General features: G+C 37.0%; 1 protein-coding gene across 2 annotated transcripts in view; it reads left to right on the forward strand.

Annotated features, from left to right (window-relative positions):
• The window catches only part of hpse2 (heparanase 2), a 100781-nt gene that overhangs the window by 39544 nt on the left and 42218 nt on the right, over positions 1-19019 (forward strand). The window lies entirely within an intron of this gene.

Raw genomic sequence — 19019 nt, forward strand, 5'->3', positions numbered from 1 at the left:
TTGGAAGACATGTTTGAGGTAAAAGTTTGAGGTAAAATCTGCTGCACTTGGAAAACATCTGGGAACAACGTGCGTTGTGGTGCTGCAGGCACCACGCAAACCCAGATCTGTCAGAGCCCATTATAACAGAGGCCTGTTCATTACACAGGGCACCTTATGGGGCATAGCTCAATTGGCATGGCATTACCACAGCCTGTTAAGGGCAGAGCTTTAGCTTGTCCAGGGTTTAGTTGCCTTATAACAAGGGCATAGCTTCTGTTTATGACCATAGTCTAGTGAGTATGATGCTGTTATCCAATGAGGAGGTGGTGGCAAGGTGGTTTAGAATAAATCAATAATGCTCATTGTGATGTACAGTAACACCCATGCTAAAATATTACATAACATTAAAAATATTGAATATATAAACCCTGATATATAAAAGTTGCATACAAAATAGTTTACATTTTAAGGTGGGAATGGGGGGGGGGTTGTGTTGTGTTTAAACTATTGCACAACAGCCTATTCAGACTTAAATGACTGTCCCTTTGGAGAATGTGAGAGGCTGCTTGACATCAGGGCTTTCAGTGCTTCTGCAGCCCATGATACTGGTATCGAAGACCTAGGTAGTATCCAGCAAGTGTTTGTCATAACATCAATCCAACATCCAACATCAATTCCCAACCAGTGACAGGGCTAAAGGAAGTGAAGTTTTTTGCAGAGTGTACAATTGTAATTGAATATTCCTTGAAGTGTTTTGCAGTCATTGGTCCTAGGTCATAGTCCTGTGATCAATCCACAACAGTGAGTCATTCCAATGTCTAGAGAGAAAATGGGGGTTATCAACACTTTACCTCCAGAGCATGTTCAGTTAATTAGCTCTAGAATCAGAAAAAAAAGACCTGTGAGTTGAACAATAGGACTTAAGCTCTGTCTGCAAATGGTTAACCCATGAGTTAAATAATTATTTTTATCCCTGAGTTATAATTTAATATTTTTTATACAGTTAAATAATTTTAATAATTATTTATCTGGTTTCAAAGAATAAATGCTAATTTGTATATTTTTATGTTGACTATGATGTGTGTTGTAAAAACTGTAAGTGCAATTATTTTTTTTCCCCAACAGGGATAGATTCCCTTTACAGTTTTGCTTATAAGATGTAGTGCAACATGTACTGTAAGTTCTGCCTTAGTACCCCTGTTTGATAGATCATTTTTAAATGCAATGTGTCTTATACAGCATAAAGTATATGTCAAGCCAGAGATGAGCATAGGGAGATGAAGAAGTGAAATTGGGATCTTGGGAATCTAACCCAAGATTCACAAATGCCCAAAGACATCTACAATATTAAAAAATACAAACATAGGAATACAAGATTGGAGAGGAGGAAGGCAAAGAAGGTAAGCAATGGGACCTGTGATCATAACATTATGTTCTTGAAAGCACTCTAAAACTGTACATGTTGAGTCCAAATCAAAAACTTACAATTTCAGAAAAATCAGACTTTGAAAAATGAGATGGAGTTTAAGAGATTAAGAATGGGACACAATAAATATGGAATCAATGGAGAACGGATGGTAGCAGTTTTAGCCAAATTTGCTTGAAGGACAAAACAGATTTGAATGAGTAGATCTAATTCTAAAATCTGTATCCCAAAAGGTTAAACAAATCAATTAGAAAAATATTACATACAATACCCTGATTTCTTTCAAGAAACAGCTGCTTGAGATGCTGGAACAATTAGCTTCTAACTACCAAATGGGCTAGATGGGCCTGAATGGCCTTTTTCATTTGTAACCTTTTATGAAGCAGAGATGAATTCTTTTAAGTTGGCTAAAGAGATCAACAAGACTATATTAGTACTACATTTGTTGGAGAGTAAAGCTCTGATTCAATGTAAGAAAGTTGATGTAAGTTGTAAATTTAATATTTTGAATTCTCCTTTTTAGAATATGAAAGACCTTATTTAAAATAGTCACTTGACTGACGACAGTGTTACAGAACAAATAGTTGGAGCCTGGGGCTAAATTTCTGGAATGTCACCTGTAAATCTTACCACATCTTACCAATTCTGCAAATTGTCATGCAGTCTGGCAGAACTCAGGACCAAAAAACCCATCCATCACATCTGTAAGAAATAAAGAATGTCCGTTATTTGATGTAAGATGTTTTTGTAGGTAGCCCACTATGCTAGACATTAAGAGCCCAGGGTTATCTTCAGCTCACTGTGTTGACTGCCGTTACGCTTAATTACAACATTTTTAAAATGACAGAGCAATCCCAGTGCAATTATAGCATTAAAGCAGGAGAATGAAGACCAGGTTTTAATACTTTCTGGTATTCTAAGGGTCCAGAGGCAGGCTGTTTGAACATGACAGCATGACAGATCTCTGATGAGCAAAATGTGAGTGCCTGGAGACAATAATAATCATCACAGTAACAAAAATGCTGTGTGCTTGCTAAGATTTATAATTCAGAAGAGACTCTTTAATCACAGCCTTCATGTATAACAATGATGCACTCTCATTGTATAAGATAAAGCTTACATGTCGCTAGCCCTTCCCAGACGTCAAAGACATATTTCTATTTTTATAACTAAGTGATGCTGAAATGTTATTGGTAATTTAATATTACTTTATAACCACTGATATTATAATTGTTCTTAGAAAAATACTGTAGTAATAATCCAGACAAGTGGACATGAAACTGAACTATTCTTTAGTTTAAGTAAAGTAATATAATTCATATATTAATTAATACTGTATATGAATTAACTATAATTCATTCATAGTTTTGAAAGGTAAAGTCACACAGGAAATCAGAAATGGTGCATAAATAATTCTGTAACCATGAGTTCAAAATATTTAGAATATATAATATTGCATACGGTACTTCTACATTAGTTAATTTCTTTCTGTATTTGTATCCACCCACCCATTTTCTGACTGCTTTCTCCAACACAGGGTTATTGGGGAGCAAGACCTTCTCCCTGCAAGCAGCAGCCCCACAGCAGGGTATATTCTGGACAGGACACCAGTTCATCACAGAGCATAAACACACTCACACCAAGAACAATTTTCCCAGAGCCAATTAAGCTATCACTATTTCTTTGGACTGTGGAGGGAAAACGGAGCACCTGGAGGAAAACCATGTGAACACAGGGAGTACATACAAACCCCACACAGATAGCACCTCAGGTCCAGAGCTGAACCCAGAGGCCCAGCACTACAAGGCAACAATGCTAACTATTGTGCCACTGTGCTGCCCCTGTGTTGTCTGTTTTGCTTTAAGTTAAAGAGGGTAGCATTTCAATGCATGTTACACATTATCTACTTGCAAGTTAAAGAAAAAATGCAGCTGTTCTAAGAAGAGTAGACTGTAATTCACAAACAGAGCTCTTGTTTAATTTGAAATTAGTATCTTCTATTCAGAACAGTTGTTTTTCACCCTGGATAGAAAATACTGTAGATTTGCCATCTGCCAGTCTGGACATTAGGATAACAATACAGTTCTGCTACCAAATACTTCTTCTTAAACCACTATTGTATTTTCCACACAAAGATTTCATTACTTAGCACAAAATAAATCAAGTCAAACAGATTCAGGATGCAACATATTTTTCCATGTCATTCTAATGCAGACCATTGGAATCTCAAACAAATGCAGCTAGTCAAAGCTGTCAGCATTGTCATAATATTGGCTTTACTGTATATCTTTCAGATAGTACAAAAATAACTGTTTTATATTAAGCTTCAAACACACAATGAAGTAAATTAACTAAGGGTGCTTACATCTGGGAAAAAAAAGAAAATTAAGGGATATTAAGTATGTTCTTAAAAGATTTAGCAGCACATAAATATTTTATGTATGTACAGTTGTCCACAAGAATTTTTGAGGTTATACCAATTTTTCTTTTTCATTTTGTAATCTTTTATAGAAACATGTGAAGCTATAAACAAGAGCTGCCTAAAGGAACCATACATACTCTGGATTTGTGCACTGTACTGTAGTTTTATTTAAAAGTTATATTTCTGATTTATTTCTTTTAATGTAAGATTGAAATTGTCACCTTTTTTCTTACTACATATTTTCTTTTTGCAATAGTTTATACAAAAGGGCTAATCCTAATGGGCACCCATAGAGAATATTAGGACTATCTGGAAAACCAAAGACACTCTTTCACTCTGGAATTATGTGTCAGCATGAGGCTGGGTCTCTGGGGAAGACTGATTTGTGTATAGAAATGTGTGTATATGTATATACACAGGAGTGTGCACTGAGATGTTAACGTATCATTCAGTCACATTTCCTTCTGCCTGGCAGCACAGCACTAACAGAATGCCACACACGTCACATCACACACAATGCAAGCCCCACACAGCCATTTAATGAAATTAAAAACAGGTGCTCACATTTTTAGCATTCTTTTAAATACAAAACTGATTTTGACTTGACCATTTCCCAGAATGAAACATGCCCTTTCAAAGGGAAGTACATATGAAATGTGTTGCTTGTAAACATAAATATATTTAGGTTGTATAGTATGTAGTTAATTGCATGTTTGGATCACCACAGGCAGTGGGAGTCTATGAAAACCATATTTCCATTTCAAGTTAGGTATAAACCATGACAGAATCAGTCACTTTTAACATTTTTTTATTTCCTTTATTTACAGAATTTTGTAGTGCAAGCTCTACACTTTACTGTAGACAATGAACACCAAAGACAAGTTTTTTTACATTTATTGTGACAATCACAAACTGGAAGGGTTCATTGCACCAGTGAACCAGTCTAATGCTAGAATGTCCATCCAGGGCAACTGCTCAGGTGCTTTAAAGGAATTAATTCGCAAGAAGTCCAACTATTTCAGAGTCCGCTATTTGTTTTGCTGAAGTCTTTTTTTTTTCACTCCAACCAGGAAAGTCAGAGATTTTGTATTTTCACTTGGTCCACACACAAAAACTATAATGTCTGTTTTAAAGTTGCAAGCAGTGCAAATAAAAATGTATACTTTACACTTTTCTTCCAAAGGTGAAATTATCCTCATTATTTATTATCAGAACTAAAATTCACAACATAACAAACTGTCTAAAGAATCTGTATTTAAAATTAATTTGTGCAAACATACCTATTTAGTTTCACTTTCAGCAAAATTTTCAGGTATTTTTTGGCATTAAGAATTAGTCAGTCCATTGCTTCTGCACTGTTTTTCAGCTGTTGTATGAAGAATGTGCATGTTAATCCAACACTGAAAAGGTTGTCATTGCCTGATGGTATTGGCAGAAGTTGTAAAGTTTTTGTCTTTTAACCCATGAACAGCCAAATTATTCCAAGTGTTTTGTGTTATTAAATTGAAAAGGCATGACTAAACCTTGAACAAAAAAAACCTGAAGCAAAAAAGGAGAGGTTTTGGCACTGGCATCTTTTGTAGCTTTTAAGAGAGATAGGGGGGGAACTTCCCAGAGATAACTGAAAACTGCCTCACCTTGCTCCCTTCACTATTTTACTGAAACATAGCTTGCTACTAGGTTTGTTCAATTGATATTTCTGGACCATTAATGTATTTCAAATCTGTGCAACTTTGTACTGTTTATTCATCTGTACAGTATGTAATACACAATATGACTACCTCGAATTTCTCCAAATAAAAGTATTCAAAATAAGATGATATTTTAAAGACATGGGTCAAGTAACTAATTTTTTGTGCACCCTAGCATCCACTGAATATGTAGGGTATCTCTTAATTGTAATATAGTCTTGGAAACAAAGCATTACGTGTTAGGTGGGTGCAAATGGAGCGAAAACACTGCCCCTGGAAAAGGATGAAACATAAAGTGGAACTGAAGGATGGGTTAATTGTGCCATGGGTCATGTCCTCACAGGTTGTTGAGGATCTAAATGTGGAGAGGATTTTTCTAAGTCAGAGTTTGGCAAGGCAGGAATTCGATAAGAACATGCATCTAAATCAAACATATCTACATGGTGGAAAGAAGGCTTTTGATTGACAAAACAGGAGTGCAGAGTAAATATAATAGACTTACACAGCAGTACAGACCAGAAATAATTCTATTAAAAATCCTTTACCTTAGACTGAAGAGAAGCATAGTTAGAAAATATAAATGACTCAGATCAAAGCCCAGAATTGTGAAAATGAAGCTTCTAAATTCCTAATGAGAAGTGAATAGAAAAGAGAACTGCTGTAGGTGCAGAGGCACATCGGCGCAGTGTTTAGCATTGCTGCCTATCAGTGCCGGGGCCCTGAGTTCAGTTACGGACTCGGGGTCCTATCTGCGTGGATGTTCTACCCATGTTCAAGTGGGTTTCCTCCAAGTGCTCCAGTTTCTTCCCACAGTGCAAAGACATACTGGTAGGTGAATTGGCTTCAGGGAAAACTAGACTTGGTGTGAATGTACGCATTTGTGTTGGTGTGTGCCCTGTGTTGGATTGGCGTCCTGCCGAGGATGTATCCTGCCTTGATCCTGTTGCTTGCAGAAATGGGATCTGGCTCTCCCCCAGACACTGTATTGGATAAAGCAGTTAAAAAAATGGATGGATGGATGTTCTAGGTGTCTTAATACAAGCATGGTACTTCTAGAGCACTGTATTATTAATAGTGGTACCTACAGAAGTCATGCTGGTCTTAATAGTGTATTGCTGAATTGTCAAAGTGTGAATGCATCAGTCAACGCTTCAGTGACTTTATAGGGTCTTTATCTCATCCAAGGATATCCTCAGTAATGCCTCCAGGCCCATTACAACTTGCCCAGTAGACAGGAACTCTATGCTTTAAAACTCAGTACAGCTGTGTAACACATCCCTCTCTCAGCAGGTGGCAGACTCAGGCAGCATCATTGAGAAGTCGCTATGGAGATTATAAGGGTCATCCAGTAAGCAGTAACACATTTTTCCAAAGCTTACAAGCCATCAGTGTCCCTTGTGTGATGAAAAAATTAATCAATTTCTGGCAGTCATTTTGGCAAATGGAATTGGCAAAGGCATGTTTTTGCTGATTTTTTAAAAATTATTTTAGGACAGTAAATCATCACAGATTTCAGACAGAGTGGATGAAATTGACTTGACTTGAAACTCTGGTTGTGATATAATATGAAGTAATAATATAGGTGCAGTCCAGGCTTTCCAGTTGTTTGAGAGCTCTGTAAGTTCTAGAAATTTGTTACCCAGGATCATGGAATGTCCATGTCCACTGTCCACTGAAACCTAAACTATACAGGCTATACTGTACATTGTTTTGGAGATTTTTACTTATGTACATTTAAATTTTACAGTGTAGTTTATAACATGAAAGTTTAAATTTCAGTAGATCTGAAAAATAATGAGAATGTAAAAACTAAAAGCACTCTATTTACCAGTGTTCAGTTAAAATCTTACTATTTGCAAACTGTAGAATGCCAACAATGTAGAATGATTTTCTAACTCAGCTATCACAGACTGAAGGCACTGTAGTGTTTTGGATTCTATTTGAATGAAAAATACGCTGAACTATGGAAACTCATCTTGGTTTCATAAAAGGACTGTAAAAAGTTTTCAATTAATTTCTCTAAACAGTCCTTAGTCCTGTCTAACAGTGTCCCCCAAAGGCTAGTTTTTGATCTGTGTTAAAAATGAACCAGAACGCATACTACAAGAGCTCTCTGCTCTACAGAGGCTGGGGGAGACCAGTGCCTGGTGGGGAATAACATGACCCAGCTAAGTGAAATGAAAAACATAAGAAAAAGATACAAGAAATAGCCATTCCTTCCATTTAGTGGTCTTTTACTCTCTTTTTTGTAATTAACTCCATAACTTCATCTTAAGGATCCGAAAGATGTATCCAAGCCTACAGTTGATGTTTGAAGATGTCTTCAATATCCTTGCCATTTTATGTGTAACAGGACATCATTCTTGCACTCATCCAGAATTTATTCTCATATTGTCTCTTGTGATGTTTACAGAATGCGCATGGCTTATCCCATACGCAAGTGATTCACATTGAGAGCCTGAAGGTTTACTACAGCTGTCATTGTTCTATTTCCTAATTATTCAAATTAAACCAATTTCATGTCTTTCCAGGTTTTGAACTTATATCAGTTTAAAGGTACCCATAAAGTGAGTCCCTAAAATTCTGGTGCAGTGCCAATCAACAATTGTGTAGCAGGCTTCAGATGTGGATAGAAATAACTTTCAAAATCTTTCCATAATGCTTTACAGCCCCAAAATGCACTTCTTGTTTCATTTTTTTTAAACTAGCATTATGCCATAAAATAAAAAGGGTCTAATTTTGCTATAGCTTATGCTGTGCATAGCTTAAGGTGTAATATAAACCAGTCCGCATTTTATGATTACTTTCTGCTCATGATTTACAGCAGAAAATTGCTATCATAAGAGCATAATTATGGGATTCAGTGGTAGAATATATTGTACATTAGTCAGCTCAGAAAAACAACATGCAGTAAAATGTATTATTTCGTTAATTTAATGCTGCTGGATCTTGTTATTTCTAATTTTACATCACAGGCCACTTCTATTTTAGAGATGCATTATATTCCATGAAAACTAAAAATCAGCTTGGTATTATGATTTCACACTCAAACCAACCAATCACTGCAGGAGCAGAGTGAACCAGCCAAACCCCTAGAAACCATGCCCACCATTAGCACACCTGCTTTCTAGTTAGCAGTCAGAAGTGACACCTGACTGAGTACTTGAAAAACAAAACAATCAAATGCAGACATGTATATTCAACTTCATACTGTTCTCGATACCTTGAAAGTTTTGTTTTCAGTAAAAACATAAATGTTAGATTATAAGTAGTACTCAACATTTATTCTGTACCCTAGTTTGTTCTAAGCAGAAACAATTCTTCCACCAAAATAATAATTTACAATGTTTTGTGTTCATTCCTTTAAAGATGAAGTGTTCAAGTAAAAGGGAGAACTTGTGTTTCTACGCATACCTGTACCTGCTGTAATTGTGGGCCTTTAAACAATCAAACGGCACACATGAACTGGCCAGGCCCCCTAAACCTCCTTCCTAGGCTTGTCACCGTGCTACAGTATGTCAAGTCAAGAATGTTTTTTCATTTCGCTTGAAGTAGCTTGCATTATCCCCAGTTACTGTGTAGACTTCTTCCAATGAATTGCCTTGGTGTGACACCTCTCGCTTCCATATAGAGTATATGCAGAAACAAAACATTAGAAAACTTTTCTCAAGGGGTTTTGATCAAACAAAACTACTATCTGAGGAATAACAGAGATGATTATTGGATTATCACAGCATCCTTAAACAGTAACAGCTCAATCCACATTGAGTGGGTTGTATATTGTCTGAGATAATACCTCCACTGATGGACTTTTCCTTGTTTTCCCTTGCAAGTGATATTTCTTTCTCTACAGAGTCATTTAGGATATGGATATTTACATCTTCAGTATATTGTCAAACAGTGATATTGAAATATCCATTTTGCATTATTAGTCCTTTGTATTAAGCTTTTTACTAACTTTTTTTAGAATCGTTCCATTTCAGAAAGTTTACATAATCACTGAAATATTTGTCTTGAAAATGAGCATACATATTGAGGAGTAGATGTGGATTTTCTGAATGTCCAGTTTCATTCATGTTTCACAGTTATTGTAAGAACAGTTTATGCAAACCAATACTTTAAAATATTCTTGCAAATTTCAGTGAGAACAGATTTTTACCGAAGCATTTCTTCTTTGGTGCTATACTGTACATTAATGAATTTCATGAACAAGTTGCAATAGTTTGAACTTGTGGCTTGTCTCTCCTTGTCATCACAGTCTGTCTGTTGTATTTACAGAGACATTAAGAGAACTTAATTTGATTTGACTCTATCCTGAAATCTGATGTTTTTGTTTTCATTGTACACATTCATCCTCAGCACACTTGGATGACTTGGCCAAGGTCTGTTACAGATCCAACGATGCCTCTTTTTAATGCTGGATGTATGTGTTCCTTCTCCTTTGATGTTCATCTGCCTGTCAGTTCTCCCTTGGCTTTAGATTTTGTTGATTCATTTGGCTGTTGGCTTCATCCAATGTTGTTACTATTACCAAAATATTATGTACTGTGCAATATGTATTGAAAAAAAAATAAATTCCACAAATGTTATTCAGTGATACAAACAATGTAGAAATATAGTTAGAAAAAATTGATTACAGTCCAACAGAACATACAGGACAGCATATTGTTCTTGCTCTGCTTGTATTTCCTCCCACAGGCTGCTCATCCATATGTTGCTGTTTTAGACCCCAAATCAAAGGGCAATGTATTGTATTGCATTGCTTTTCTGAACTGAACAGGCTTTGAAATGTAGTTGATTTAACAGTTTTCAGACTTGCAACTCACTCTGCGTGAAAATCGTTCTCCTTGTGCCTCTGCAGCTCACCGTGCTGGGCTCTGGAGCAGTCCTGGGGTCTGCTCTGGTGCTCTCCAGCTTGCTTGCAGGGGCATGCTCCTAAAGGCCTCTAGCTTCAAGGGGACTGTTAGCAAGGGGAGACCCGCGTATTTGTCAGCAAGAATGCCTTCCATTTCCTCCCACTATTGCATGGATGCAAAGAAATAGCTTTCTCAGAGGCTGCAAAATAATAACTGCCAGGGGGAAAAAGACTGAAGCAAAGCTTGAACAGATATACTATCCAGTTATAGATTTTTGACAGGTTTATTAGATGCTTAGTTTGACACTGAATCGTAAAAGAACGGAGGAATGGAGTAGGAGGGGAGGGGAGTGTTCAGTGATAGAGTTACCAGTTTTATTGGATTTTTTATTTATTTCCAGTAGAAGCTTCACAGGACATGTCCATAAACCCCTTTTCATGAGATGGCAGCATAATTGAATGTGAGGGAAGTTGTGTGTGGCAGAGATGTGTCCCTTCGTGTTAGACAGAACAAATAGAGACAGGGTGTGTGGGTGGGGGGGTTACAATGTCTAACACCTGGGGAGGCCCTGAGGCACCACTGAAGATGAGCCAGTCTGTAATTACAGAGGTGAGGGAAGTTGAGGAAGGCAAGCTCAGAAGGCAGTTTCACATGAAGCTACAGTATATTAATACAGTACATTTTGCCTCTGTTAGACGTATATCTGTAACTCATTTGGTGGGAGTACTATGCTGAATTTGGTTTAAATATCAAGCTTCCAGGGTTTCTCATGTTTCTTTTTTTTGCCTTTTTAGATGGATTAATATATTAACATCTTTCCTGATGTAACCCACTCATAAATGTTGGTTATGTTTAATGGAACCTCTGAGGATCACTTCAGTCAGCATACTCACAAAGTCAAACTCTGACTAAAGGATGACTCTTAAAACTGTCAAACATTTCTCCTTATTTACAGAGTAATAATAGAAACGGTCATAACCGTTGTCTTGTGTACAGCATTGACATAGTAACTCTGTAAAAGTCTAGACAAAGAATGTTTCCAAATTTTTGTAGCATTAATTGCATAAAGAGATGGAAAAAGTAGACTAGAAGGAAGAAGTTGGTAAGACTTTTTTGCTATAATGATATCATCTTGCTGATAGTGAACAGACTATGATTTGCTCAGTTCAACAGGTCCACAGAACCAGATCTTTGCTCGCTATTCCACAGGCCTCTGAGCTGGCTAGGCCAAGCTCTGCTGGCTTCTGTAGCCAGTTCTGCACCTCCCATGGATCCAGCCCAGGGTTTGGATGGAAACCTTCTCCCTTTGTGCTGTTCGGGGGCTGGCCAGACGCTTTAATTTTTTTATTCCTTTTTTGAGAATAACCAGACCCCTCCACTGCTCGTGTAATTGTTACTAAGAGGGGTACCAGGAAGTACAGGCTTCTTATGGAGAAATACCTTCCTAATGTTTAACATGTCTTCCTCCTGCAGTCTGCTCAAGGTCTCTTTAACCCTTTCCTTCCTCTAGTGCCCCCAAATCTGAATTTGAGAAGATAGCGATCTGAGAAACTCTACCTGTCTGCTGTTCTTTCTGAACCACCATTATCACAGCTGATAAACCATTACTCATTGTTGAAATAACACAAAACTATAGTAGATATCTGGCTGTATTCAAGTAATAAACACATTTCAAACCCAATAACATGGAACTTGGAATAACATGGAATACTGCCTGACGAAATACTCTATAGACATAATTTTTCCCTATAGCTTTTACTCCATAGATTAACCTAATTACGCCCATATGAGAAACAAAGTACGATACCATGTAATAAAGTCTTCTGAAAGTCTGACTTTTATTTCCCTTTATCTGTACATGGACAGTACACAAGCTCTGGGGATGAGTTTCTGTTCCTTTGACTGAAAAATAAGCAAATTAGCAAAGGGATTATGAGATTTTCACAAAATTACAACCTGTGGCATACTGTAATTGAATGCTACTTTAGTGAAGAACATTGGACTGGGATATTTTTATGAGGTAGACTGCACCCCCCATTTTCCTAAATGGATTGTGAACACAATTAACATGACTCAAACAAAGACCTCCTTTGCAGAAATGAGCTGTAGTGTTCTGTAGCATGCTTGCTAGTTATGGTTTGGTGGTATCTGTTATTAGACAGCTGCTCTGACATTCTCCAGATCTATTTTTTTCATGTTTAGAGTATGTTAAATGATAGTGTTAAAACATGTTGATAATAATTCCTTGCATTCATTTAGCACTTTTTATCCCAAAGGATTCCACAGCATTTAACATGCAGGAGTGGACCCACATTATCCATTTATCAAACCTTGAAGTGTAGCACCACCTCATTGATGGGTAGCCACCATTATGTGCCAGCAGTGAGAAATTGCTTCATCTATTGAAATAAGGGGAACCTTTAGGCAGGCAAAATCTTAAAAAAGCTCAAAGTGGAAATGAACCAGAATGCTGATGATAATCAGGACTTCAGTTTGATATCTCATTCAAATAATGACACCTCTTATAGGATGGCTTCCCTGGTCATTATACTTGGGCACTGGATTAGAAATTCTAGTGTGTAGGGAAAAGAGTCACCTACACGTCCACCAAAACCACTTACAGTGACAATTTGGTGTTGCTTGCAAGATTCCTATCCCAATACTGACAAGGCCAAGTCTTGCTTGGCTTCTGAGATCTTTGCCTAGAAGGTGGTAACATTGTCGTCAAGGGAATTAACTTGATACCCTAAGGGCATACCTCGTCTCCTCTTACCTTTATATCTCAAAGTTGAGAGAATGAGGTTTTTAACTTTTTAAAATTTATTAATCTGTTATGATGAGCATTGCTAACCAGACACCACTACCTCACAGCAATGGGGCCCTGGGTTCAATTTTGTATGTTCTCCCGATGTTTGCATGAGTTTTCTCCAGGTACTTTCTCTTCCTCCCACAGTCCAAAGGTATCCTGGTAGGTTAATTGGCTTCTGGGAAAATCGGCCCTTGTGAAAGTGTGTGTTTCTGTCTTTGTGTCTCCCTTGCAATGGACTGGTGTTCCATCCAGGGAATATCCTGCCTTGTTCCAATTGCTTGCCAGGGTAGGCTCTGGCTCATCTGTGAACCTGTATTGGATACCATGAAAATGGTAATGGAAAATGGATGGACAGATGAAACAATACCTGATCTCCTAGTTGATAGGTAATTTGGCTCTTTAACTCTTTGTGCTCCACAGCAAGCATGCATATCTTTTGCTTTCATTACACTTGGAAACTTATCATCTGAAGCTTTTAGTGCAGGCCAGCATCAACAATCCTGGCCCCTGCTGGGTAAGAGTTGAACTGCAGTTAGTTAATACACTCCAATGTTTTGAACATTATAGGCTTAAAATATGTGAATTTTGTTTGCAAGTCACTTAATACCAGGGAATAGGGGTACAAGCGGTGGAGATAACAGTACGATAGAGAAAAGTGCTGAGATGAAGAACCTGTGTTAGTATTTCTATGCTTGAGAGCTTCTCTTAAGTGAGAGGAGAGCTTTTTAATTAACTTAACCATATTTAACTAGCTTTTGCTTTGTCTTCTATTCAGATTTCACATGTCTGCTTTGTACTTTTACACAGAAAGTGCTCATTGCACTATTTACAGTATGAACCTGAGTTTTAACTAGAAGCACTGACATGTTTTTTAAAAAATAATTTGGTAGTAAATAAATAAAGAGATAAGACTTTAATTTCAACTCAATTTAAATTCTTAATTAAGGTAAAAGTATTTTCTTCTTCCCAGTCCAATTCCTCAGCACTCATTTGTAAAATAGATTTTTTTCTGTTTTGACAATTGAGCAAAATAAAAGATTAGAAAATCATTATGGAAGATCACAACAAATTAACTTTATTTCATTAGTTTTTTTGTGATAGAATATTTCTTATTGAATTTGGCAGGTCTATCCCTTTTAGTAGCTAAAAAAAATCAGGTTTGTCATGGATTGCTGTGAAGATGTACTACAGTATATTTGCCACACACTGTATTCTCTTCTCTCTTTTGGTCTTTCACCACACTTTCATGCAGTCCTAATCAAAGTAAATGTCCGCTTCTGGGTTTCTGTGGGGTCTGGCTCAAAGGTGTGCACTCTGCCGGTGGAGGCTGGTAGATCAGCTAGGGAGAGGCTCAAGGGAAGCAAGCTCAGGTGCGTCTGGAGCCTGGAATCACTCAGCCCTCCGCCACAAGTGGTTCTGCTTTCAAAGTGCCCTGACAGCAGGGCTCTGTTTTTCATCAGATCCACCTTTGATACAGTACATTTCTATTTGTATGAACGTTAAATATACCAATGCAGATCGTGCAGTACTCAGTACACTATATAGAAGGTTCCTAGAGTATTGACAGCCTAGTGCTATGGGAGCTGAGGAGCAGTGTGGACTTTAATCGAAAACATAGTTGGCCTCCTGTCTTTTAAGCATATAGATCAAGGACTGATGACATCTGGAGGAAATGAGTGGCAATATCTTGAAAACTTTGGTACTTAAGAAAAAATAAAAGGCAAAGAGAGCTGTGTAGAGATCAATTGTTAAATACTTTTTAATATTCTAATTATACCATACATTTCTTTCAAAAGTGAGACTTGAGATCAACTGACACATTCAGATTTTTTAAATCTATAAAATTAAAATTTAAATCCTCTCCAGTGACACCCCTAATAATATAAGTCATTTAAATTGCATCTCACATAGCTTCTTTTCAATGATGAATACTTGCAGAAAATGGTTTAGGAAATGCAGTTTGTTCTTTTGAATCTTTATCGTTGACAAAGAGAATTTTGTCTATGCATTTCTGATGTGGCCGTAACCATGTTAGTGAGACATAAAAAAAACAGTTTAAAGCCACATTTCCAGAACTAAGCAAGCAGCATTGAAACTGAAATTATGAAAAGCAATCTGAACCCCTTTAAAACATATTGCTTTAATTGCCATTCTGAACTGTAATACTTATTTCAAAGTGTGTTTAAATTTCTGTGGGAACGTGGTATGGTGGAAATTTTGGGATGTTGTTATAGAAAAAAATCAAAGTCCTTACTGACACTCTAGATTATACGTTAAAGTACATCATAATTATCCCATAATATTGTGAGACATATATATTAAAAGCAGTACCTGAATTGCGTTAACAGACCAAAAATCAGATCTGTCAGAAAATAAACAATTCGGTGGTAATTTAGGCTAGCTTTATATTTCATTTAAAACCATGAGCAGAGTGAGTGACAGGACTGTGGCTGCTCACCGTCATGGAAACTGTGCTGAGGTCATGGTTCTTCTCACTTGTACAGTATGTTGACTCATAAAAATAAGAAACAGAATAAAGGGGGAGTTAAGCATGGGATGAATATACTACAACATATAATCTCATTATGTTTTGAAGCCCATGTGTTTAGAGGAATGCCTAGCTGAGAAACTTTCTGTGTTCCTTTCTTACAGAAGGAAATGGGGTTGGAGGGCAGCATAATATGCATATTCCTGGCTCTGCCCTGACATTTAGAGTTTCAAAAGCCCTGCTATAGCCCTGCCACACATCTGGGCAAGTGGAGAAATCCACCAAGACCCATAAATAAGATGTGTGCATTCTTTACTCATGGAAGGACAGCATCCCTTGAAGTCTGCTTTCAAAGAGCATCAGACAGTCAGCTGCACCAACACTGCTTTTCTCTCCTCCCCTTTTGTGTGGAGGCTGATGCTCAGTAATGCTTCTGAAAAAAAATAAAAATAAGGGGAAACATCTTTGTTAGTGTTAGTGTTATTTCTCTTTTAATATTTCTTGCATTTAATAGTTGGAACAGGTTGGATCCTGAGTGATGTTATCTCCCTACGCACTCTGACTTTCTCTGGGTTTCCAAGTCATCGGAGACCACGCTGGCTGTTCTGTTGCTCCACGGCTGTGGAATGATCTCATATTAGATCTTACATATCCATCAGCACTTGAATCATTTCATAAGACTCACTTTTAGGTCCAACATGGACTATGTCACTAGCCAACTGTGACTGGATTTCCCCAATTCTGAATACCACTGAAGGTGAGGTGCTATTAGTTGGCTAGGGCTCAGAGCTGTCGGCAACACAGTGACACTTATGGCACCCTGGACTCTTGCAGGCCTGTGGTGCTGTGGATGAGGGACGCACCTCTCCTCCAGGCAGTGCTAAACCTCCTGCATGGGGCTGCGTAGCCTGTGAAATATTGAATAAGGATTTTTTTTTTTTTTACAGGTGAACAGGTCAGAGGAATCTACATACACTTTCACCCCCTCATTTAAATTTTAATGTGACCTAAGATGCTTTGTCGTAGAATGCACTGTATTTCATATATTATTATTATTGTTGTTATTCATTCCCCCCCTGAACTTCAAGTAAAGCATTAATATGTTTATGCTAGAATAATAAGCTTGAGAAAATATTGAATTGTTTCCGTACTGTACTAATTTGGTCAAATGGTACCAGAATGGGCAGGAATGCAAAATTTGTTTTAGCTAATTGGAATCATTCATTTGAGGGTAGATTTGCTTATTTTGAATATTTTCAAAATATATTCTCCTATCATGGTACTTATAAATCTGACATTTTATACTTTTACATTTTGTACAGGTAAAGGGTTAAGACAGCCTCATTTTTAGATTGTTATGAGATTACTTGATCTGGGTCTTTTCAGTGAAACACTGATGAAAATCCTCTAACGCTTTTACTCAGTATCTGTAATTAGCATCATTTTTTCCACTTGGCCACAAATACTGTTGAAGTTATTAAATAAACAACTAAGGAATTTTAGTTATGGAAACATAATTATTCTTAAATTATTTCCAGATTTTTAAAACTTGATTTGATATGATTCATTTTTCCAGATTTCTTAAACTGTTAGATATGATTTACATATACAACTCAACCTGAACTAGAACTGACATTTTCATAGCATGAAATGGGTTATTGGTTATAATGCAATGCCAGGAGTATTTTCAGAAGCTTGCTGTTGGCTGTGTTTAATGGGTTGTATTACATTTATTTCTTCTTGAGTCTTTGTGGCACATAAGGCAGACAGTTCTTTCCACACTGCTCTGTCGGTTGTTAGTGTTTTCACTTTACCCAGTGTGATTCTCAACACTTCCAAGTTATTGTCAATCACTTACCTCTGTGTGATGTGAGGCCATGTCTTATTTTATAGAGTGGCATTCAAATTAGAATTCTTATATTCTGAATAAATGGCCCAAATACAGTATCTCTGCCTCTTCAGTTGGAAGATGGTATTCACCAGCAGTACTATGTTGTACTATGACATTGTTCATTTCACCATCTGATTTTCACAGTTTGTTGAAGGCTTCTAGGGTCAAACTCATCTAATTTATCAGAATGGATTTTATAATTACTTGTGTCTTAACACCAAGCAGATATTTTGGGACTGCATCATACCGTTCTACATTTTGCACAGTCTATTCATGCCAGTAGCTATCTTCCATGTTGAAGATAGCATTCCTTCATTATTTAAGTAATTTCAATAAATGTTATAATTCATAAAGAACTCAGAGAAGATGAACAAGGCTTCTAACTCCTTTCAATTGTTAATCAGACAGTGTCATTAATAATATACCAATGTGCGCATAGTTTTCATTTTATACCAAACAGGGTACCCAGTACTGCAGTCCAGTACCCAGTCAAGCAGTAAAGCAAGTGATCTGTCTAATGTAGGAGCACTGGGAAATTTCGCTCAAGAACTTCAAGAATGCATAATAAATTATTTTAATAAAAATGATGTAAATCTTTTTTACTCATGTTTTTTTGTTGATATGGGGGATATAATTTTTAATATAGTTTAAAGGTATTTTAATGACATTTTTTATGTTGCAAAACCTGAATTAAAGCGCTCTCATGGATATTGAATGATTTATTGTTTATGTCTACTATGGTTGTATCGATTCACCTTACACATACACAGACAAGTGCTTGCTGAACTCCCTCTATCAAGTAATATGACACAGGGACCTTGCCTTGGGTTGTTATGACCCTATATGTCCCTCCTGGCACAGGCATTATTAATGACAAATTCCATTTCTGTCCAAGCCAAATCTGGGCAGGTGGAAACACTAATTCAGACACAAATGCCTTTTGAATACTGTAAATCAGACTTGTCTGGATTATTACTTCTTCTGGAATCTCTTAAAAACAATAGCTGGTCATAAAAGCCCAGCTTTGAAAAATCCATTACTTAGGAAATAGCACAAGAGAAGCCTACTGTGATGCAGAAATCAGACAACTAGATAGACTCTCAGACCAATAAAAACCACAACAGGAGGCCCTGGTGAAACTACATATGGCGCACATTCCCACAGTACGCAATGTGCTCTCTTACTCTTAGTGTCATTTTATGTCTACCTATTTTATTGGATGTTTTTAAAATAGCAGGCCATTGTTTTTAAAAACTCAAGCTGTGTCTTACATTTATAACTTGAGAAACAGTCCTGTTCACCTGCAATGTATCCTGTACAATGGGAATTTTTTATATGAAAAAAACATACTTGGCATATGTTTGAGTGAATCAAGACGTTACATCATAAACTGCACATATGATTTTTATTGAGCTAATTGGTGACCACAATGGTGCAATAGTGCAACAGTGTAA

Source organism: Lepisosteus oculatus, chromosome 4, assembly GCF_040954835.1.
Source record: "Lepisosteus oculatus isolate fLepOcu1 chromosome 4, fLepOcu1.hap2, whole genome shotgun sequence".
Taxonomy (NCBI): Eukaryota; Metazoa; Chordata; class Actinopteri; order Semionotiformes; family Lepisosteidae; genus Lepisosteus; species Lepisosteus oculatus.